Source organism: Bos mutus, chromosome 10 (assembly GCF_027580195.1).
Source record: "Bos mutus isolate GX-2022 chromosome 10, NWIPB_WYAK_1.1, whole genome shotgun sequence".
In the NCBI taxonomy this organism is placed as follows: domain Eukaryota; kingdom Metazoa; phylum Chordata; class Mammalia; order Artiodactyla; family Bovidae; genus Bos; species Bos mutus.
The window spans coordinates 30,062,264-30,087,147 of NC_091626.1; the positions used below are offsets into that span (position 1 = coordinate 30,062,264).

Sequence of the window (24,884 nt, forward strand, 5' to 3'; positions counted from 1 at the left end):
CTTTCAGAAACTAGTGAATGTGCTTCTTTCATAAATACATTATACGCAAATCAATCAGTTTGGTCATCACATTTTTCTGTTGATTTTTGCCCCAGTATATGCCAACCAAAAAAATTATGCTTTTTGTACCAATGACTAATAAACACCACAAAATTAAGAGCTGGGTCTTGGGAACACACATATTTTTCAAGAAAATGTCACTTTCTATAATCACAGTGTGAAAGTTTGGTGGAAAAATGTCAGTATGTTGTAATTTAAAATATGTCAAGAAATATGAACACTTAATTTATTTTATTTTGAAAATATATCATATAGTTTAATTAATAACTGATAAGAAAAATTAACTCCATAATTCTTGGTTTCATTTTAAAATAAATCTCTAATGTACATTTTTTGTTATTTAGATGAAAGTCATAGAACATAAAAACAATTTTGAAGTGCACAATTCTGGGACATTTATTTATGTACAATGTTGTGCATCTCCACCTCTATTTCCAAAACATTTTCATTATCTCAAGAGAAAACCTATTACACATTAAACAGCAAGTTCCCATTCTTCTTTCCCTTTCCCCAACCCCTGACAACCACCAATCCGTTTTTTGGTCCCAATGGATTTAATTATCCTACATATTTCATACAAATGGAAGCACAAAATACATGCCTTTTTGTGTCTGGATTCATTCACTGAGCGTAATGTTTTCAAGGTTCATCCATGTACAGAGAAAAATCATCCTTCTTTACATTTAATAATACTCCATTGTATGTATGTACCACTTTTGTTTATCCATTAATCCTTTGTTGGCCATTTGAGCTGCTTCTACCTTTTGGTTATTGTGAATAGGCTAAATGAGCATGCATGTTCAAATATTTCTTTGAATGCCTGTTTTCAATTCTTTACAGTATATCCCCAAAAATGGAATTGTGGGATTATATGGACATTTCATATTTAATTTTTTGCAAAATTGTTTTCCATAGCAGTTGCACTATTTTACATTCCACCAACAAGGTACAAGGATTCTTTTCGCCCACAATCACGGACATTATTGTCTGACTTTTTAAATTAGTGGGTTCAGTTCAGTTCAGTCACTCAGTCGTGTCTGACTCTTTGCAACTCCATGAATCACAGCATGCCAGGCCTCCCTGTCCATCACTAAATCCCGGAGTTCACTCAAACTCATGTCCATTGAGTCAGTGATGTTATCCAGCCATCTCATCCTCTCTCGTCCCCTTCTCCTCCTGCCCCCAATCCCTCCTAGCATCAGAGTCTTTTCCAATGAGTCAACTCTTCGCATGAGGTGGCCAAAGTACTGGAGTTTCAGCTTTAGCATCAGTCCTTCCAAAGAACACCCAGGACTGGTCTCCTTTAGAATGGACTGGCTAGATCTCCTTGCAGTCCATGGGACTCTCAAGAGTCTTCTCCAATACCACAGTTCAAAAGCATCAATTCTTCGGCGCTCAGCTTTCTTCACAGTCCAACTCTCACATCCATACATGACTACTGGAAAAACCATAGCCTTGACTAGATGGACCTTTGTCGGCAAAGTAATGTCTCTGCTTTTGAATATGCTATCTAGGTTGGTCATAACTTTCCTTCCAAGGAAACTCAAATTCTGAGGAAAACTTCCAAATATCTTCATTCATCCTCATAGATGTTCACCTACCAATCCCTGGCAATGAGAGATCACTGAGGACTCAGTGGGGGGCCAGAAATACCATGCTCACCCAGCAGTGCCTTGGAGGCCCTATCTAGAGTATCAAAGGAGGTAAAATGGAGAACCTGACTTCTACCCCTGCACTTTGCTCAGTCGCTTCAGTCATGTCCAACTTCTACCGCAGTCTGACATAAAGAAGAAATGTTTATCTCCCTTTACCTGCCTGGGTAGTATCTGAATAAGCCAGCTAAAACAGAAGATTTAAATAAAACCCCAGTTCACAGTGTAATACCCTAAAAGTCCAGGTTTCAACAACAAGTTAGCTGTCACTATGGATCAATGAAATAGAATAGAGCCTAGAAATAAACCCTCACACCTATTGTCAATTAATCCCTGACAAAGGAGGCAAGAATATACAATGGAGAAAAGACAATCTCTACCACAGTTGATGTTAGAAAAGCTGAACAGCCTCATGTAAATCAATAAGGTTGCAATATTCCCTCACACTGTACACAACAATAAAGTCAAAATAGCTTAAAGACTTAAATATAAAATATGACACCATAAAACTCCTAAAAGAGAACATAGGCAAAACATTCTTAGACATAAATCATACCAATGTTTTCTAGGTCAGTTTCCCAAGGAAACAGAAATAAAAGCAAAAATAAACAAATGGGACCTAATCAAACTTATATCCTTTTACACAGCAAAGGAAAGCATAAACAAAATGAAAAGACAACCTATGAAATATTTAAAAACAATGTGGCCACAAGGGCTTAATTACCAAAATATACAATACAAACAGCTCATGTAGTTCAGTTCAGTTGCTCAGTCCTGTCCAACTCTGTGCGATCCCATAAACCACAGCACGCCAGGCCTCGCTGTCCATCACCAACTACCGGAGTTCACCCAAACCTATGTCCATCGAGTTGGTGACACCATCCAACCATCTCATCCTCTGTCGTTCCCTTCTCTTCCTGTCCTCAATCTTTCCCAGCATCAGGGTCTTTTCAAATGAGTCAGTTCTTCGCATCAGGTGGCCAAAGTATTAGAGTTTCAGCTTCAGCATCAGTCCTTCCAATGAACACCCAGGACTGATCTCCTTTAGGATGGACTGGTTGGATCTCCTGGCAGTCCAAGGCAATCTCAAGAGTCTTCTCCAACACCACAGCTCAAAAGCATCAATTCTTCAGCGCTCAGCTTTCTTTATAGTCCAACTCTCACATCCATACATGACCACTGGAAAAACCATAGCCTTGACTAGATGGACCTTTGTTGGCAAAGTAATGTCTCTGCTTTTTAATATGCTGTCTAGGTTGGTCATACCTTTCCTTCCAAGGAGTAAGTGTCTTTTAATTGCATGACTGCAGTCACCATCTGCAGTGATTTTGGAGCCCCCAAAAATAAAGTCTGACACTGTTTCCACTGTTTCCCCATCTACTTCCCATGAAGTGATGGGACCGGATGCCATGATCTTAGTTTTCTGAATGCTGAGTTTAAGCCAACTTTTGCATGCTTCTCTTTCACTATCATCAAGAGGGTCTTTAGTTCTTCACTTTCTGCCATAAGGGTGGTGTCATCTGCATATCTGAGGTTATTGATATTTCTCCCGGCAATCATGATTCCAGATTGTGCTTCCTCCATCCCAGCGTTTCTCATGATGTACTCTACATATAAGTTAAATACGCTCATATAGCTCAATATTTAAAAAACAAACAACCCAACCAAAAAATGGGCAGAAGACCTAAATAGAAATTTCTCTAGAAAAGACATAAGATGGCCAACAGGCACATGAAAAGATGTTCAATATTACTAATTATTAGAGAGATGCAAATGCAAAACTACAATGATATATCATCTCACTCTGGTCAGAATGGCCATTGTTAAACAGGCTACATGTAAGAAATACTGGAGAGGGCGTGAGGAAGCCCTCCTACAGAGTTGCCAGAGTTGCTGTATGATCCAGGAATCCCACATCTGGGCATATATTTGGACAAAACTCTAATCTGAAAAGATACATGCACCCCAGTGTTCACAGCAGCACTATTTACAATAATCAAGACATGGAAGCAACCTAAATGTCTACCAACAGATCAATCATAAAGAAGGTGTCATTCATACACACACACACACACACACACACGTGTGCATGCAATGGAATGCTAATCAGTCATTAAAAAGAATGAAAATGATGCCATTTGCAGCAACATAGATGGACCTAGAGAGTATCATATTAAGTGAGGCAAATCAAAGAAAAATAGCATATATCACTTATATGTGGACTCTAAAAATGAACTTATTTACAAAACAGAAATAGACTCATAGAAAACAAACTTATGGTTACTAAAAGGGGTGGGGGAAAGATAAATTAGGAGCTTCGGATTAGCAGATACAAACTACTGCACATAAACTATATAAACAACAGCAAGGTCCCCTGTAGAGTACAGGGAGCCATATTTAATCCACTGTAATCAATCATAATGGAAAAGAATATGAAGTATATATACATCTGAATCACTTTGCTGTACACCAGAATCTAACACAGTACATCAACTATACTTTAAGAAAAAAACCAAAAACAGACAAAAAGTCAATTGTCAAAAAAGAAGAAACAAGAAGATCTAAAACTAAATGAAGAAAGACAACTGATAGGTGCCAACACCAAAATGGAAAAAATGTTTAATCAGAGAAAAACAGACCAACAAATAAACAAACAAACAAACAAAGCCTCAAGGCCCTATAGGACAATAACAAAAGACCTAACTTCCTATCATTTGAGTCTTAACGGATAGGAGAAAATGTGCAGGGCTGAAAAGAGATTTGAAGAAATAATGGCTTGAAAACTTTCCAAACTTGGCAAAAGACAGAAATATACAGATGCAACATGCTGAGCAAACTTCAAACAGGATAAACAATAAAATGTATACAAAGGCAAGCATAGCCAAACTTCTGAAAACTAGAGACAAGGAAAACATTGTAAAAACAGTGAGAGAGAAACTACACCTTACCAACAGCAGAAAAACAATTCAAATGGCAGCATCAGCAACAAGGGAGGCCAGAAGGAAGAACTTTTTCAAATGCTCAAATAAAAGAACTATGAACTTGCATCCTATATCCAGTGAAAATATCCTCAGGAGGTGGAGAAGCAATCATAACATTTTCAAATGAAGTAAAATCAGGAAAATTTGTGAGCAGCACATTTACCCTAAAGAGCTAGATCTAAGAAAAGATAAATTAACAAACCTCTTATAAGAATGACAAAGAAAAAAAAATAGAAGACACAAATTACCAATATCAGGAATAAAACAGGAGATATATGACTACAGACTTCATAGAAATCAAAATAATAATAAAGGAATCCTCCAAACAACTCTAAAGACGTTAAATTTAGAACATAAAGAAAATACACCAATTTCTCAAAAAGCACAGACTACTACAACTCACTCAATATGATATAAATAATTTGAATAATTCTACAACTATTAGTAAAATTTAACTTACAATTTAAAATCTCCCCAAACAAGAATCTCTAGTTTGGGAAGACTTCAGTGGAAAATTTGCCAAATATCTATAGAACAATTAATACCAATTCTATATCATCTCTTCCAGAAAACAAGTAGAGGGAAAACTTCCAAATTGATTTTATAAAGACATTATTACCTGATGTAGAAACCAAAGACCAAAAAAATAAATAAATAAAAACTCTACAAATGTTTCCTATGTGAATATAGACTCAAAAGATCCCTAACCAAATGTTAGCACACAGCATTCAGCAATATACAAAAATTACATACCATGATCATATGGCATTTATTCCAAGGATGCAAGACTGTTTCAAAATTTGAAAAACAATTAATGTAATCCCATAGAGTAACAGGTTAAAGTACAATCACACAATCACTGAATTGAGGCTGAAAAAGCATTTTACAACATTTAGCATCCCTCCGTGATTAAAGAAAAAAAATAGGAATAAAAGGGAAATTGATCAACTTGATAAACAGCATTTATAAAAATCTTCAGCTAACATCATTCTCAATGGCAAAAAGACTGAATGCTTTTCTCTAAAGGTCTGGAACAAAATGAAGATGTCTGCTTTCATCACTCGTAATTAATGAAGTAGTGGATGATTTGGCCAGTGAAAGAGGCACAAATAAGAAACAAAAGCCATATAGATTAGAAAGATAGAAGTAATCTATCCTATCCCTAATTACAGATAACATTATCAACACAGAAAACCTACCAAGAACTCCTAAAACTAAAAAGTGAGTTCATCAAGATCAACATATAAAAATCAACTGTATTTCTACGTACTAGCTGTGAAAACATTATCTTAAAGTTACAATATAATATCATTTACAACTGTTCAAAAGAAAATGAAATACTCATAAGTACATCTAACCAATCTTGTATAGGACTTATATACTGAAAATTGAAGGAAAGTTATGAGAAACCTAGATAGCATATTCAAAAGCAGAGACATTACTTTGCCAACAAAGGTCCGTCTAGTCAAGGCTATGGTTTTTCCTGTGGTCATGTATGGATGTGAGAGTTGGACTGTGAAGAAAGCTGAGCGCCAAAGAATTGATGCTTTTGAACTGTGGTATTGGAGAAGACTCTTGAGAGTCCCTTGGACTGCAAGGAGATCCAACCAGTGCATTCTAAAGGAGATCAGCCCCGGGATTTCTTTGGAAGGACTGATGCTAAAGCTGAAACTTCAGTACTTTGGCCACCTCATGCGAAGAGTTGACTCATTGGAAAAGACTCTGATGGTGGGAAGGATTGGGGGCAAGAGGAGAAGGGGACGACAGAGGATGAGATGGCTGGATGGCATCACCGACTCGATGGACGTGAGTCTGAGTGAACTCTGGGATTTGGAGATGGACAGGGAGGCCTGGTGTGCTGCAATTCATGGGGTCACAAAGAGTCGGACGTGACTGAGTGACTGAACTGAACTGAGTGAAGAAAATCAAAGACCTAATGGAGGTTAGATCTCCTCCAGGGGATCTTCCTGACCCAGGCATTGCACCCATGTCTCCTGCATTGGCAGGCAGATTCTTTACAGCTGAGTCATCAGCACAGCTGGCAGCCAATCAGCATGCCTACCTAGAAAAACAGGATAAAATATACACACCATCATCAGTAGCTGAATTTATGTTGGGGGCATATTTTAAGTCTCAGTTTCATCTGTGGTAAGTCTCAGTCCACCTCTTCTGTCCTGATCATACTGGCAGTTACATCAAATATAAATAGACTAAAATTCCAACTGAAACACTATAGTTGTCAGTTTGTACAAAACTGAACAAAACCCAATTATATCCTACATACAAAAATCACATCTTAAATATAAAGACCAAGGGAGGTTGAAATAAAAGGATAGATAAAGATCTGCCATGCAAACTCTTATATGATAATAGCAACTCCACTTCTGAGCATATATCCAAGTACTGAAAATAAGATCTTGAAGAAATATTTGTACACCTGTGTTCAAAGCAGCATTATTAACATTAGCCAAAAGGTGGACGCATCCCAAATGTCCATTAGCAGTTGAATGCATAAATAAAGTGTGGTACTGCATTGAATGGAAAATTATTCAGCCTTAGAAAAAAAATGAAATTCTAATGCAAGCTACAAGACAGATAAACCTTAAGATACTAGGCTAAATGAAACAAGTTAGTCACAAAAAGAAAATACTGTATGATTCCACTTATATGAGATTCCTAGAGTATAGAAATAGTATAAAAACATAGAAACAGAAAGTAGAACCATGTTTGCCAGAGGATAAGGGTAGGAGAATATGGGGAATTGTTGCTTAATGGGTACAGAGATTTAGTTTTGTAAATGAAAAGTTCCTGAGATAGTTTGCACAGCAATATGAATATGTACTTAAAAATGGTTAAGATGTGAATTTGGGGTTGTGTACTTTACCACAATTAAAAATCTTAAAGTGAACTGTATAAAATTTTTAAAAAATGTAAACTGGATCATGCCAGCCTTCCAAAACCTCCCAGTATACTTTAAATAAAATTAAATTTTTAAGAAAAGACTTAAAACTGTACGATAAATGTATATGTCTTTCTTTCAGTTATATATGCTCCTTCATTTGTATTAAGGATCTTTTAGTTTTTACAGGAAACCAAGAAACCAAATACCAACAGGGACTTTCCAACTCTTTTATGAACCCATGGCCTGTAGCCTGCCTGGCTCCTCTGTCCACGGGATTCTCCAGGCAAGAATAGTGGAGTGGGTTGCCATGCTCTTCTCCAGGGGATCTTGACCCAGGGATCGAACCAGCATCTCTTAAGTTTCCTGCATGGGCAGGCAGAATTTTTACCAGCTGAGCCACCAGGGAAGCCCAAACAACAAAACTCCACTGCACTCAATAGCAGTTTCAAAACTCGGCTTTCCACATCATCAAATACTTAAGCCTATATTAAATCTAAAATGATGTTCAAAGTCAGACTTAGTCTCTGAATAATCTTTGCCCCATAAGCAGGTTCTAGCAGCACCTTTGACATTTTACAGTTTAATAATATGGTAGCAATACGCTTTTAAAATTCCAAAGGATAAAAATTATTTAAAGTAAGTCATACCACTTTTAATTTTTAATGTAACCTAAGAAAACAGCTATTGTAGATACCATTCAAAACCACTTGTGCCAAAAACAGATTATCAAACACACACACACATACACACACATATCACTTAAGGAATAAAGAAAATAATATGATCCATTCCACCTATGCATTTCCACGTCCTTATAACCAACGCATTCTTTCAGTCCATATCATCCCTAATTCCTTAGTAAACCCCAACGTTTAATCTTTTCTTCTAAGAGGCCATAACTTCACCATCAGACAGAGGATGAGAAAGTTAGATACCATCACCGACTCAATGGGCATGAATTTGAGCAAATCCCAGGAGATAGTGGAGGACAGGGGAGCCTGGAGTGCTGCAGTTCATGGGGGTCACAGAGAGTTTACATGACTTAGCGACTAAGCAACAACAACAAACTTAACCACCAACAGACTCAGAGTTATACTTTTTTAATATAAATTTATTTATTTTAATTGGAGGCTAATAACAGTATTGTATTGGTTTTGCCATACATCAACATGAATCCGCCACGGGTATACACATGTTCCCCATCCTGAACCCCTATACTTTTAAATACAAATAGGATAAGCACTGCTTACTTTAAACATAAAATCTCCTCAACTGACAAACACTGATTTTAGATAAAATACAATCCTTGAGATGTGATGTAAAGACTAGCTTTTCATAAGGGATTAATGAATTTTGGATCCAAAAGGCTGTATGTATAATATTTGATATCCACAAGGATAAAAACCAAATAGGTTGGCATGAGTTGTGAAAATACCTCAGGAAAGAACCCATGTGAATATCAATTAATTATCAAAGTTCTGATTAGATATACTGCCCAGGGAATTAACTCTAATATGCTGGCATTCCACGTAAAGTCACATTTTTCTGCCTCTGACTTTTCTCTTAAGGGAAACAACTTGGAAATGTGCTGAGTTCCATCCTATCATGTCACCTGGTACTATATTAAAGTTGTCACATCTTACCAGCAACAGCTACAATGCATTTTTTTAAGTAACATAATGTGTTTCTTCTTTTGCTTTTGAATCTTCATGATAAAAATTTCCATTTAATACTTAATATCAATGCATTTCCTTGATTCCAAAGATAAAAGCACACAAAAAATATTCACTTTTAAATGATACTCATTTTCTCTATCTGATTAAAAATATTTATTGTTCCATATCTATTTCCCTGATTCTGCCTAGCTACAAAGTTTGGATCACAGAGGGGATTATAATAAAAGAAATTTGACTGCATAATCCATTCCGTTGAGATAAGGATAGCATCAGTAACAACAAAGCAATGACACAAATAAAAACTAGCACTGAGTGTTTCCTATTTGTGTCACACCAAATAGAGTGGTTTCTATGTTTTCTATCATTTAAAAGCCATTCCATAAAACTTCTGCATAAGTTATAAGAGAACATCACTCTCACTTTAAAAATAAGAACATGTTGACTAAACCAAAAAACCATAATTAAAACAGTATACAGAGCTTAGGAGGCAAAGAAATCTAATGAACTAAAATCCAGAAAACAGAAACTAAGAAGAGCTACTTATAAATGGGGACAAGAAGAAACCAGAAAGACCTTAACAAATATTTAGGGACAAGTGTGGGCCAACAAGGTGGTTAGCCTCTCTAGAACCCCAGCCACAAAGACAGTTTGCACCTGCCAGCCAACTCTCCCCATTTTGGCAAGCTGACACCTGAGGGAGTACTAACCATTGTAACCTAGTAACTATTAGAGGAAACAGAGAAGCATTATGCTCAGAAATACTTAAAGCAAAACACTGAATTTTCAAAATAGCTCTATATAATCCTCTACCCCTTCAGCCCTCCTTGATCATTATTAGCAAGGAAACAATCAAGAGATGATCACTTTCTGAAGATGGTCATGTTTTCCAAGGTATTTGCACCAGAAAGATTTGAAAGAGAGTCATTTAAAAATCTTTTTGAGCTGATGTTGGAGAAAGCAAACTCGGTGCTCAGCAATACCAGATGTCTCTGGGTGGTACGAAACACTGAACTTCCATCAAAGAGTTTGACTATTGGCCCACCAAATTTGGCCTTTGTGATGAAAAGGACACCAATGTCAGAAGGTAAATAGTTCAGAAGGCCAAAAACGTGACACACTCATTTCAAGGGTTACAATGAAATAGTCAGTTGACCTGACTGGACAACAAAATCATTACTAAAAAAGTTATGTGAAGCACCAATAATTGACCCAAGATGGAGTCAAAGGTCCTTTACCATGAAAAAAACAGGCCAGCCTCTGCTAGGGGTGACAAGTTTGGCAGGCAGGGATGGCTTGTATATCATAAGCATATAGTGCTACATTTTTGACCCAGTTTATGATGGTGGATACATGAGCCATACCCAAAACAATGATGGATCCAAGTGGCTATAGTGGTGACTCAGGCAGTGCAGGCTTAATGAGCAGTTTGATTCCAGTCACTCTCATGAAAAAAGAGGTCCTTAGTCTAAGCATAAAAATGCAAGTGTGATTTGTTTCCATAGCTTGTGGTCTCATTGAGGAATGTGCCTTTAGTCTGCTATTCTGAAATCTTACCCAAATGAGACCATTATTGTCAACAGCCCACCACTCAGGAAAAATAGAACATGCTTGATTGATCCCTGGGAGTATTTTCTAAAGCAGGGGTTGGCTAATTTTTCTATTTTTGAGAAGGACATATAGTAAATATTTTAGATTTTATAAGCTGCACACAATCTCTAGTATATATTCATTTTATTCCTAATGCTTTATTTAAAAAATGTAAAAAACATTCCCAGGCTCAAGAGCAGTACAAACACAGGCTGAAGACAGATTTGGCACACAGGTTGAAGTTTGCTAACTCCTGGCCCAAGGCAAAGAAAATAACTCAAATTAGCCTATTCAACAGTCCTTACCACAGTCGGTCTTCCAGAGCTGTCCTTGGAGCTGGAGAGTGGCTGCCACCCAGTGGATACCATCAGCTTTTCACTTAGCTGAATAATCAGTGAACCAGGTACAAACATTTAAGGTTAACTCTGTATACATAATCAGTCCAAGGCCTTTACCCAGAAGGTCAATTTAATTTCCCAGCTATAAACTTTGTTCACATCAACCAGTTGAATTCAAGTATCTTTTCCCCTTCCAAAACACAACCAAGTTCTCTAATAAGCACACATCTGGGGCTACAGTAATAGCCACAAATGCTGATGACACTCCCGGGTGTAACTGCAGGGAAGAGAATAGAGCTTGAGAAAAGGGATGACAGGGACACGGAAGCAACAGCAGACTTTTTCTCTCCTACAGCTGCTTCCTCCACAGTTGGGTTCAAGCCCCAGGGTTGCTTCCTCCCTCATGTAACTTCCAGTATTTGGAAAACACCCCAGCTGAGGGAACCAGCATATTACTGCAGCTCTTTCCTTCAGTCTTTGGCAATTTTAGCAAAGCCTGTGCCTCTTTTCCTCCTCACATGGGACCCAGAAGGATGGTGAATTGAGCACTTTTATTCAACAGAACCATAAAACTCATAAAAATTTGAGTCTCTCCTCTTCTTCAAAGTTCCCAATGGCAAATGTCTTTTAAACAGAAACACACATGAAAGAAAGTTGTGTTAATCAGTTAACAAAAATACTGCATCAGAAGCTCACAGAAACCTAGCCCTGTGCTTCCCCTAGAAGAAATGGCTCAGTATTAGCTAGTTCAATGTTCATACATTTTAAAACATAACCACTGCAAATAAGAATCAACTATATCCACAAAAAGACTTATGCAAGTATCCATAGCAGTTGTACTCACAAGAGCCAAAAACTGAAACTAACCCAAATGTCCATTAACCAAACACATAAATTGTGGAACAGCCATACAAAGGTATACTACTCAGCAATAAAACAGAATAACAAAGGATCAGAAAAGTTATGCTGAACAAAAGAAGCCTTATACAAAGAGTTAATTCCATTTACATGGAAAGTATAAGAAAGGTATAACAAATATATGGTGAAAAAAATTAAACAGTGCCTGCTTCAGTGTGGGAGGACTGAATGAAAAGTGGTAGGAGCAGCTTCCTGAAAGATGGAAACATTCTGTATTATGAAAGGCGAGGAGTTTCATGTATGAACATAATTGTCAACATTATACAGCTAACATTTGTGAATTTTAATATATAAATTATCTCAAATAATTAGCTATAATTGAGTGGAAGGTGAAAGTAAAGGAATATATAAATGAAATAAGAATGTCAAAATACTGCTATATCTGATGCGTACACAGGGCATATCACACTATTTTTTTGTACATTCACTAAATTTTCCTAAATGAACAGTTTAAAAAGTAATAGGAGGAGATGCAAGTATGTAGAGAAACTACAGGAGAGAAAGCGAACTTTATAAAACAGTTAAAGTGATAATTTGATTTGAAGCTTTCATGGAAAAGTCATTAGAACTGGGTATATTTGGTAGATTTTAGGCAAAGGCAAGGAAAGTCCATGAAGTGGACACTGAAAACAGTGTAAACAAAAATCACAGAAGTATTACTGTAGTTAGGCTATTTAGGAAATAGTTTGGCTTAAATATAAGGTCAAGAAAAAACAATAACGTGAAATAAACTTGAAAAAGTAGAAGATGACATTATCAAAACAGCATAAAATCCTAGGCCACAGAAAACACACCAGGCAATAGGAAATCATTTTGCACATTCAAGTTTGGAAATGACAAGATTAGAGCTAAACTTTAGAAACTTTAATCTTGCAAAACTGAAGGACAGTGTGGAAGCATTACTATGCTCCTATGAGAGATAATGATAAGGGCAATGACAAGGAGAATAGGGAAGCAAGGACACAGGCATCTGAACTGGCGATTGATCGCTAAGATGTTCTAAAGAACAAATATCAAGTTAGATATATTTACAGAGCTTTAAGCATTGAGAGTCTTCTCTTCAACACAATACAATACTGAGAATATTAACCAAATGAAAACTGAATATGTTGAAGTCTGATGCCAATTATCTCAAGATTTACAACTGGAAGTGTTATTTTACAACTAAAAGTGTCAATCCAATTAATGTTGGAATTTCTGTTTTGTACATTGTTTTCCAAAATAACCCTGTTATGGAACTACTATAAAAGCACAAGTAGGGATTTCAGATTTGCAAAAGATTACTCCAAATAGCAATAATTATACTTTCTATGCTGTGCTGTCTTTATAGAAATAATGTTAAAACAGGAAGACTTTATATCAGTATTAAAGGCATCTTACAATAAATTTCTTTCTTACAGCCCCTATTACCACCACCTATGGATTTAGCCATGAAAATAATGCTTTACATTCAAAGGGATAAACCTTAGTCAACGGACGTAAACACTGTTCTCATGTAACTTCTAAGGGAAAAAAAAAAAGGGAAACACATAACAAAATTGCAAATAAAAAAATCACCCTACCTATCCCTGAGCTATACAGTTTCCAATCTGGAAAATTTCTATTCAAGTTTAAATTCATAATCATTAAAACTGATTTTATTATTTGAAGGGCTTTATAAGGATAAATAAGTATTGTCCATCCTAATGACAAAAATATTATCTTACAACTAAAGAATCAACTAAATAATTTTAAATTAGACATAAACACTTCTGAGTAAAAATATAGCTACATAATTGGAATAATTTTCTGAAGAAAGTAGTAAAATCTTTTTTTTCTGAAATACATTTTTAAAGAGAGACATTTTAATTTGTATTTTAATTATATTCCAATGACAGCTAGAAAAAAGACTTCATTTAATAGATATTATTCTATAACCTAGTATCTATAAAGTAACCATTTTAATATTTTTTAAACTTTTTATTTTACATTTATAGCTAATTAAGAACATTGATATAGTTTCAGGTGACTATTTTAATATTAAGTTGTGCTTGTGGGTATATATTTACACCTGAATACATACATACTATATAAAAAGTATAGATATCATATACAAAAAAAATTTTAAATTTGCAGTAATGGAGAGAATTAAAAAACCAAATGAGACTCGTAAGAGGAAGAAAAAAGTAGTAAATGGCATACATTCATGTTATATATGTTTGCAAATGCAGATGCTGGAGCCAGACTTCCCATAATCTAACAGTGATTCTACCACTTACACCTTATAGAAACTTAGCAAAAATCTCCAAGAATCAGAAATCTTCTATAAAATAGGATAAAACACTACCTTAGCTTCCTGTAATATTGTAAGAATTAAAAGAGATAATCCAATTAAAGTACTTCGTCTGACATACTGGCAAATACTGAAACAAAGTTCATACCCCAAGGCCTTGACAACTAATAAATTCAGAGGATTTCACAGAGGCGTATTTTATCACAAGTAGACATTGTGCAGTTGACTATACATAAAGGACAGTGGAATATTCTTCTCAGGAAATATTAACATTAAGATGTATAACCATATTGTTAGATGTGAAGAAATATAAGCTTCATCTTTCATATTTAAAAGTTACAGATTTAAGAAAATATAAAATTCCTTCATATATCTAAAACAGACTTGGGTAAAAGTAGAAAAATGAAAATAAAAAGTATTTTACCTTTAACAAAAGTGATCTAATTTATCAAGTATTAGCTGACGACATATCACCAAGTTCAATACTTAAAGCTATAATTTGAAAATGTTTAAGATAAAATAGAAGCATAGCTGCAAGACCCTTAGAACTAACACCCAAAAAAGATGTCATTTAAATTAAGGGACTGGAATGCAAAAGTAGCAAGTCAAGAAATACCTGCAGTAACAGGCAAATTTGGCCTTGGAGTACATAATGAAGCAGGGCAAAGATCAATAGAGTTTTGCCAAGAGAACACACTGATCATAGCAAACACCCTCTTCCAACAACACAGGAGAAAACTCTACACATGGACATCACCAGATGGTCAATACCAAAATCAGATTGATTATATTCACTGCAGCCAACGATGGAGATGCTCTATACAGTCAGCAAAAACGAGACCAGGAGCTGACTGTGGCTCAGATCATGAACTCCCTATTGCTAAATGGAGACTTAAATTGAAGAAAGTAGTGAAAAACCACTAGACCATTCAGGTATGACCTAAATCAAATCCCTCATGATTATACAGTGGAAGTGAGAAAGAGAGTCAAAGGATTAGATCTGATAGAGTACCTGATGAACTATGGACGGAGCTTCATGACATTGTACAAGAGACAGGGATCAAGACCATCCCCAAGAAAAAGAAATATGAAAAAAAGCAAAATGGTTGTCTGAGGAGGCCTTACAAATATCAGGGGGAAGAAAAGAAGCGAAAGGCAAAGGAGAAAAGAAAAGATACACCCATTTGAATGCAGAGTTCAAAGGTTAGCAAGGAGAGATAAGAAAGCCTTCCTCAGTGATCAGTGCAAAGAAATACAGGAAAACAATAAAATGGGAAAGACTAGAGATAGCTTCAAGAAAATTAGAGATACCAAGGGAACATTTCATGCAAAGATGGGCTCAATAAAGGACAGAAATGGTGTGGACCTAATAGAAGCAGAAGATATTAAGAAGAGGTGGCAAGAATACTCAGAAGAACTATACAAAAGAGATCTTCATGACCCAGATAACCATGATGGTGTGTGATCACTCACCTAAAGCCAGACATCCTAGAATGTGAAGTCAAGTGGGCCATAGGAAGCATCACTACAAACAAAGCAAGTGGAAGTGATGGAATTCCAGTTGAGCTGTTTCATATCCTATAAGAGGATGCTATGAAAGTGCTGCACTCAATATGCCAGCAAATTTGGAAATTCAGCAGTGGCCACAGTACTGGAAAAGGTCAGTTTTCATTCCAATCTCAAAGAAAGGCAATGCCAAAGAATATTCAAATTACTGCACAACTGCCCTCATCTCACATGCTAGCAAAGTAATGCTCAAAATTCTCCCACAGTTCGTGGAACTGCGATGCTTCCACAGTTCGTGAAACGTGAACTTCCAAATGTTCAAACTAGATTTAGAAAAGGCAGAGGAACCAGAGATCAAATGGCCAACATCCACCGGACCATCAAAAAAGCAAGAGAGTTCCAGAAACACATCTACTTCTGCTTTACTGACTATGCCAAAGCCTTTGACTATGTGGATCACAATGAACTGTGGAAAATTATTCAAGAGATGGGACTATCAGACCACCTGACCTGCCTCCTGAGAAATCTGTATGCAGGTCAAGAAACAACAGTTAGAACTGACATGGAACAACAGACTGGTTCCAAATTGGGAAAGGAGTACGTCAAGGCTGTATATCATCACCCTGCTTATTTAACTTATATGCAGAGTACATCCTGAGAAATGCCAGGCTGGATGAAGCACAAGCTGGAATCAAGATTGCTGAGAGAATTATCAATTACCTCATATATGTAGATGGCACCACCCTTATGGCAGAAAGCAAACAAGAAGTAAAGAGGCTCTTGATGAAAGTGAAAGAGGAGAGTGAAAAAGTTGGCTTAAAACTCAACATTCAGAAAACTAAGATCATGGCATCCAGTCCCATCACTTCATGGCACACAGATGGGGAAACAATGGAAACAGTGACAGACTTAATTTTCTTGGGCTCCAAAATCACTGCATGATGGTGACTGCAGCCATGAAATTAAAAGATGCTTGCTCCTTGGAAGAAAAGTTATAACTAAACTCGACTGCTTATTAAAAAGCAGAGACATTACTTTGCCAAGAAAGGTCCGTCTAGTCAAAGCTATGGTTTTTCCAGTAGTCATGTATGGATGTGAGAGTTGGACTGTAAAGAAAGCTGAGCCCTGAAGAATTGATGCTTTTCAACTGTTGTGTTGGAGAAGACTTTTGAGAGTCCCCTGGACTGCAAGGAGATCCAACCAGTCCATCCTAAAGGAGATCAGTCCTGAATATTCATTGGAAGGATTGATGCTGAAGCTGAAACTCCAATACTTTGGCCACCTGACGCAAAGAACTGACTCATTGGGAAAGACCCTGATGCTGGGAAAGATTGAGGGCAGGAGGAGAAGGGGATGACAGAAGATGAGATGGTTGGATGGCATCACCGACTCGATGGACATGAGTTTGAGTCAACTCCGGGAGTTGGGTGATGGGCAGGGAGGCCTGGCGTGTTGCAGTCCATGGGACCACAGTCAGACATGACTGAGGGACTGAACTGAACTGAATGTCCAATTGTTGGAGACTAGCTTATACTATAAAATAGGTATTCAATAAACAACTATATAATCAGTTAAATGATTTTGTGCTAAATTTTTAATGGCATGGGAAATGTTCATAAAGCTAAAAAAGCAAGGAACAAAGGAGTTCTTACAGTTTGATTCTAAGTTAGTATAATATACAGAGAAAAGAGAACTGGAAGGAAAAATATCATGTTATGATTTTTTAAATTTTCTTTGTTTTGTATCTTACGGTCCTCAAATTTTCTTCAAAGTTAGAATTTTTAGAAATCCTATTCTTTTAGTTTCTACCCGTATACAAACTTCCTACCACAAAGATTTCATAGTCTATGAGATTCACAATGGTATCCCATGCTTTAGAAACAATGTTTTCAATTTTTGGTGAGATAGATGCTCAGTTCAGGTCAGTTCAGTTCAGTTGCTCAGTAGTGTCCGACTCTTTGTGACCCCATGAATCGCAGCACGCCAGGCCTCCCTGTCCATCACCAACTCCCGGAGTTCACTCAGACTCACATCCATCGAGTCAATGATGCCATCCAGCCATCTCATCCTCTGTCGCCCCTTCTCCTTCTGCCCCCAATCCTTCCCAGCATCAGAGTCTTTTCCAATGAGTCAACTCTTTGCATGAGATGGCCAAAGTACTGGAGTTTCAGCTTTAGCATCATTTCTTACAAAGAAATCCCAGGGCTGATCTCCTTCAGAATGGACTGGTTGGATCTCCTTGCAGTGCAAGGGACTCTCAAGAGTCTTCTCCAACACCACAGTTCAAAAGCATCAATTCTTCGGCGCTCAGCCTTCTTCACAGTCCAACTCTCATATCCATACATGACCACAGGAAAAACCATAGCCTTGACTAGACGAACCTTTGTTGGCAAAGTAATGTCTCTGCTTTTGAATATGCTATCTAGGTTGGTCATAACTTTCCTTCCAAGGAAATTTTAATTTCATGGCTGCAATCACCATCTGCAGTGATTTTGGAGCCCCAAAAAATAAAGTCTGACACTGTTTCCCCATCTATTTCCCATGAAGTGATGGACCAGATGCCATGATCTTCGTTTTCTGAATGTTGAGCTTTAAGCCAACTTTTTCACTCTCCACTTTGACTTTCATCAAGAGGCTTTTTAGTTCCTCTTCACTTTCTGCCATAAGGATGGTGTCATCTGCATATCTGCTGCTAAGTCACTTCAGTCGTGTCCGACTCTGTGCGACCCCATAGACGGCAGCCCACCAGGCTTCCCCGTCCCTGAGGTTATTGATATTTCTCCCCGCAATCTTGATTCCAGCTTCTGTTTCTTCCAGTCCAGCGTTTCTCATGATGTACTCTGCATATAAGTTAAATAAGCAGGGTGACAATATACAATATAGATGCTCACTGATCCTCATTTCAGCCTCATAATCCGTTGGGAGTAACAGAACCAAACTGAACACCGGATCAAAAAACAGTTTCTTGGGGGACAAAAAATTGACCAGGAACAAATACTACGTCATCTATAACTCTTAGTTGAAAATGTTCAATTTTATTGGCCCTAGATTCAAGTCTTTGTGATCTTTAAACTTCATCTTCCACCTCTCCTTCCTAAAATATAAGCCCCCAAAGCTTGCACATCATATTAAAATGTCCTTTTTTCTTTATTTCGGTAGTAGTAATTTGCCTTCCTAATCTTAAATCTCGCCTATTACTTAACTAAACTAGTTTGTCAGAAATAAATGTTTGTTACCATAGGCATTAAAATGAAATTGTAATAACTTCTAAAGTTCCTTCACTAAAGATCTTATGAAGATTTAAGTAACAAGTAAAATGGAATTCCTTAAAATATACAAACGAGAGTAACATTTACATTTCTAATTATACGTGTCACTTCTAATTATATTAGTCGCAAAGGGTTTGTAAGTATTCATTTAATTGTTAACATTTCCTTAGGGCTTTCTATGAGATAAGAACTTTGCTAGGAATTAGAAATGTAGAAGACGAAAAGCCACAGTTCTAGCATCAGCTTGTTCATACTCCGGTAGACTTCTACATATACCACCAACTATGAAGCAACTCAAGTTTAAGAACCCAATTATAAGAAGATCATCACAATTTTGCCTATTAAAATATTTTGGTTTAAAATAGAGCTTAAAAATTCTCTAATTTTCTGGGTTTTAAGATGCAATTAAAAGGAGACAATGAGTCCAGTATTTAAAAATATATGAGGGGGAAAATCTCTATATTTTAGCAAATTTTAATAATTATTTGAAAAAATTTTTGCTTATTTTACTCTACAACAAAACACTCACTCTATGCAGTCCTACTTAGAAATTCCCAATTAATTTCAGCTAGTATTTCTCCATCTAGCTAATGTTTTCCATTTTTCCATACTGAGAAACTCATGCATTTAGAATAAAACCCTGCCATGTTCCTCTTACAATTAAAGGTGCTACTGTCTCACTTTCTGACATCACAAGAACAGAAGGAAGAGAGACAGTAATTGAAAAATGGTCAAAGTGATGATACAAATCCAAAAATACAGAGCAGACCCTCTACTCTCAATTCCCTATTTTGACAATATTAGAACCTGCCATCATGTAAAAAGTGAGAACATTCTAAATTTAAGTGATTTCTTCCATCCTCACAAGCCCACTTAGTGATATTTTATTGATTTTTTAAGGCTAAGTTTAGATACTATTATTTGTATAAAACTATTCCAAATCAAAAAAAAAAAAAATTAAAAAAAATAAATAAATAAAACTAGTCCAAGACCTCTGAAATAATTCTTCTGCTGGATATCAATTATATTTTGGTGGCATTACCCCTGTACTACTTTAAAAATTACCTTGAATTTAGTTATTTTAGCAAAACACTTTATTAACCCTTTTGACAGAAAGGGACCCTAAGGGCAGGTCCCATGTCTTGGTATCAGTCCTATTTATTTTAGCAGTGGATGGACTAAGTCCATCACTCACTGATTCTGTAACACTGAGAAAGCTACATCTTCTTTATTGCAGAGTACATCCTCTACAATAACAGAATCTACCTCATAGGACTTCTGTGATGAATAAATGAATGAATATACATATTAAATGCATAGATGCATAGTCACTCCTCATTATTCATAGACTCAGTATTTGTGAATTTGCCTACTCACTAGAATTTCTTGTAACCCTAAAATCAATACTTGTACTTAGGGATTTTGCAGAAATACGCAGAATTGAGAAAAATGTCAGTCGACTCACATGACCTCAGCTGAGGTCAAACAAGGTGATATTCTTGTTTCAGTTCACACACTGTAAACAAGTATCCTTTACATGGTCTATTTAGTGCCTATTTTTGCGCTTTCTGTTGGTGATTCATTATTTAGACTAGACCCCTTGCACAGTGCTGAAGTGCTATTTACAGTGTCCAAGAGCAAGAAGGTTGTGATATGCTTTAAGGAGAAAATGTGTGTGTTGGATAATCGTCATTCAGGTATGATCCATAATGCTGCTGGATGTGAATTCAACATTTATGAATCCATTACATATTAAACAAGGTGTCTTTAAATGGAAACATATATAAAAGAAGACTATGTATTGCTCAGGTGACCAAAATGTTGTGACTGGAGACTCTCAGGAACTTATCCCTGTAATTCCTCTAGGAGCAATGGTACCTACTAAGTCAATAAATATAGCTTCTTTATAGCACAAAACTACTGAAAGTTAGGTCAGGAACTACTGAAAGTTAGTTACATATTGAGAGCTCAGTAGGTATTACCATTAAATCTTTATTGCTATTTGGCACACAGTAGGTAAATTTAGCACACAGTAGGTACTCAAAACTTTGTTGAATTACTGCCTGAATAAAATTAAAATAAGCACCAGATAGAAAAAAAATTTCCAAATTATTTTTATAGAGCAACTGTAACACTGATGCTGAAACTTAACTAAAACCATATAAAGAATATTACAGATCAATCACACATATGAAAAACAATGTAAAAATCTTAATATATTATGTAAAAAAAATCCAAAACCCCTTTAAAATATCATGAAAACGTGGGGTATAGTTCAGATTCAAATGTACTTCAATATTCAAAAACCCATTCACAAAATCCATACTAACACAAATAATAGAAAATTATTATCATTATTATTATTAATAGAAAATTTATATATTCATCCTCATAATTGCTGAAAATTCTAGTGACAAAATTCAACATGATTCATAAAAAAAAGGTTTAAAATAGAAATTAAGAGATATGTTCTTAACCTCAATGTGCATATATTGTGTGTGTGTAGATATAAAGAGCCAACATTTTACTTCATGTGAAATGCTAGACACTTTTTCATTCAAAAAAGGAACAAGACAAGGATGTCTATTATCAACTCTATTAATTAACAGTTTAGTATTAAATACTAACTAGTATTTAATAGTATTTAATTAGTATTAGCATTAAAAACATACAACTAATTTATTAGTAGTATTAAATAACAGAATTAGAGAAGAAAAAATATCAGAGACCCAAAAAAAAAAAAAGTAAAAAGAGGTAAAGCAATCTCTATTTACAGCATTCTATATTTGTGGTATATTACATCATAAAAATGCAAAAATAATCAGTAAAACTCTGCAACAAATCACAAGAGAACTAGTAACTAAGAAGAATGTAAAATTAACATATAGGAAGTATATAATTTCATATATATTCTCCCAAAAAACTACTTAGATAAAAAATGAAGAGAAGACTCTGCCTACAATGAAAACAATGAAATAAAAACAAAGGCATATATACAGCACAGAAATATGTGAACTCAGAGCAAGGAAGAAAAAGTTAAAAAAAAAAAGACTTCCATCCAATGAAAGGCTTAAAAATAACAGTTACAGAAAAGCAATGAACGTCCCTAACAAATTAAACTCCTTAAAACTACTTTCTACTAAAGGAGTTTCTTCAATTAAGGAAAGAAAAATGCACAAAATGAGCTGAGGAAATATATTTAAAAGTAATGCAACCATCAAAGATTCATGCCTCAAAAGCTTCTTAAGCTCAACATGTAAAAAACTATATTAATGTCCGTCCCTCTCAAACCACTAAAAGTGTTTCGCTGAAGACCACATAAACTATAGGGCTGGATAAAATGATCACTGAGTTTCTTCCCATTTCTTTTTTTTTGCTTTTGGCTTTTAGGAATGGAAGTTTGGGAGAAGGGCACCATATCTTCTGGCTGAGAAAATTTTCCAAAGTAAGACTGTTGGGTTCAATAACATAGAACCATAAAGTGAAAGTGTCAGTCTCAGGCGTGATCAATTCTTTGCAACCCCATGCTCCATAGCCCACCAGGCTCCTCTGCCCATGGGATTCTCTAGGCAAGAATACTAGAGTGGGTTGCCATTCCCTTCTCCAGGGGATCTTCCCGACCCAGGATTGAACCCGGGTCTCCCGCACTGCAGGCAGATTCTTTACCATCTGAGCTCCACCATGAGCGAGTTAATTAATGCCTTTGTCAGAGTCTCAGTATTATTTTATGTAAAAAAAAGGGCAGTTGTAAAGGATTGAACGAGACAATACAAGTAAATTACTTGGCATAGTACTTGGCACAGTAAGAAGACACTATAAAAAAAAAAGCAATAATACTCAAAAAGAATATGCCTGAGTTTTCCACAATAGATCAAGGACTGAATCCACAGAGACAATAAGAACAAATGATGAACAAATAGAAATTCATACTATATGTAACATAATCCAGATACATTATACAGAAACTGTAGTACAAAAAGACCAAGAATCTTTTAAACAGCCCAAGTAAAAGGACAGATCACTTAGAAATAATGACAATTAGATTGATAAAAGACTTAATAGCTCAAATGAAGCTAGAAGATAAATGTAATAATAACTTGAAAATAACCACCATTCTAAAATGCTAATTGTGTACTTTGATGAAAGAGGAAAATCTTTCCTTAAGAGCAAGGCCAGAACAAAGACATTTTCAGATAAATAATAAATGAGTTTCCAAGTTTTCAAAAAGAATTTCTCAATAAAGCATGCCAAAGAGGAGGAAATATGTCTTTAAAAGAAAGCGAAGTGAATAAAAATGATGATAAAAAAACTTGGTTAATATAAAGGCAAACCTAAACAGCACAAAACAACAGTAGTATATAAAAAAGAATTTTAAAACTGCTCAAAAAGAATAAGAACATGCCTAAGACAATGCCTGCTAAAAAATGTTCCAAAAAATTTTAATTAAAGAATGAAATACCATAAAAACCTGAAATTGAAAAGGATAAAGAAATGTAATAAAAATCAGATTCAATATAAATAGGCTACATTAATAAAGGAAAAAAGAATGATTATCACAATTGATACAAAAAAACTATCTGAAAAAATCCAACACCTTTTCATGACAAACACACTCAAAAAACCTGGATTGGAAAGGAACTTACACAACAGGAAAACATATTTATAAGAAATACAGTTAATATCTTTCTCATTGGTAAAAGAGTAAACACTTTCCCTACAGATCAGGAACGTGAAAGTCTATTTTAATGACTTACACTGAACACTGTACTAGAAGTTTCAGCAAGAGCAACTAGGCAAGAAAAAGAAATAAAAGGCATCTCAGCAGAAAGAACTAAAATACTATTTGTATTTATGGAAAAATGATGGTGCACATAGAAAATACATAGGAATCCAGAATAAAATTACTGAAACTAATAAATTAAGAAAGATAAAAGACCAATATACCAAAATATTCTTCTTATATACTTATATATATACATATATATATATATATATATATATATATATATAGTATATATATATATATATATATATATAATATATATATATACTTATATATATATATATATATATATATATATATATATATATACTTATATATATATACATTATATATATATACTTATATATATACTTCTATATACTAACAATAAATAATCCAAAAGTGGAATCTAGCAGACAATTCTATTAACAATGTCATCAAAAGAAAAAAATAGGTTGTTTTTTAAGTAAAGACTTGTATACTAAAAACTACAAAATATTTTTTTTAAGAAATTAAAATGTAACTACATGAAAAGCCATTGCACAATCATGAATTCAAAGACTCACTATTCTTAAGAAGGTGTTAAGCTGTGTCACTCAGCTGTGTCCGACTCTTTGTGACTCCATGGACTGTAAACCTCCAGGCTCCTCTGGCCATGGGGATTCTCCAGTCAAGAATACTGGAGTGGGTTGCCAGGCCCTCCCCCAGGGGATCTTCCCAACCCAGGGATCGAACCCAGGTCTCAATAAAGCTTGCCAAAGAGGAGGCATGCTTACGTGTCTCCTGCACTGCAGGCAGATTGTTACCATTTGCACCATCAGGGAAATATAATCCAAATCTACAGATTCACTACAATCCTTATCAAAATCATAATGGCCGTTTTTGCAAAAATGTAAAAGCTTATCTTAAAATTCACAGAAACTGCAAGGAACTCTGAATAATCAAAATAATCTTGAAACAG

General features: G+C 35.5%; 1 protein-coding gene across 12 annotated transcripts in view; it reads right to left on the bottom strand.

The window, feature by feature from the left end:
* Nucleotides 1-24,884, bottom strand: part of GPHN (gephyrin) — a 535,685-nt gene that overhangs the window by 411,817 nt on the left and 98,984 nt on the right. The window lies entirely within an intron of this gene.